Raw genomic sequence first — 1,105 nt, 5'->3', positions numbered from 1 at the left:
AGCTTGACTATTGTTGGTATATATAAAGGCTACAGATTTATGAGTGTTGATTTTGTAACCTGAGATGCTGCTATATTCCTTGATCACTTCTACGAGTTTTGTAGTAGAATCCCTGGTGTTTTCCAGATATACGATCATGTCATCTGCGAAAAGTGAAAGTTTGATCTCTTCAGACCCTATATGGATGCCCTTAATCACCTTTTCTTCCCTAATTGTGATGGCTAAACCTTCCATTACGATGTTAAAGAGCAGTGGAGACAATGGGCACCCTTCTCTGGTTCCTGATCTGAGTGGAAATGATTTCAGTTTAACTCCATTCAATACAATATTGGCTGTGGTTTGCTGTAGATGGCCTCTATCAGTTTAAGAAACGTCCCTTCTATACCGATTTTCTTAAGTGTTCTGATCATGAAGGGATGTTGAGTATTATCAAATGCTTTTTCTGCATCAATTGAAAGAATCATATGGTCTTTCTTTTTTAATTTGTTTATGTGATGAATTACATTTATAGATTTACTTATGTTGAACAATCCTTGAAATCCTGGGATAAAACCCACTTGGTCGTGGTGTATAATTTGTTTGATATGTTGCTGGATTCAGTTTGTTAGGATTTTGTTGAATATTTTTGCTTCAATATTCATTAGTGATATTAGTCTGTAATTTTTTTTTCTTGTTGGGTCTTTTCCTGGTTTGGGGATCAGGGTGATGTTAGCTTCATAAAATGTGTTGGGTCATATTCTATCTTTTTCAATGTTTTGGAAAAGGTTGAGTAATATAGGCACTAGTTCCTCTTTAAAGGTTTCGTAGAATTCTGACATGAAGATCTGGTCCTGGGCTTTTCTTTTTAGGAAGATTTTGTGTAGTTGATGCTACTTCAGAGCTTGATATAGGTCTGTTAAACATTTCCACTGCATTCTGGCTAAGTCTTGGGAGATGACGTGCTTCCAAGTATTGGTCAATTTCGTCCAGAATGTCATATTTCTGGGAACAAAATTTCTTGTAATATTCATTGAGGATTTTTTGAATTTCTAAGGGGTCTGTTGTTATTTCATCTTTACCATTTCTGATTGATGAGATTAGAGACTTTATTCTTTTTTTCTTGGTT

The sequence above is a fragment of the Otolemur garnettii genome, unplaced genomic scaffold, assembly GCF_000181295.1.
Source record: "Otolemur garnettii isolate 467f Iridium unplaced genomic scaffold, OtoGar3 scaffold00009, whole genome shotgun sequence".
NCBI classification, from domain to species: Eukaryota; Metazoa; Chordata; class Mammalia; order Primates; family Galagidae; genus Otolemur; species Otolemur garnettii.
The sequence above is the reverse complement of the archived record's forward strand: the minus strand, read 5'-3'. Positions refer to the sequence as shown.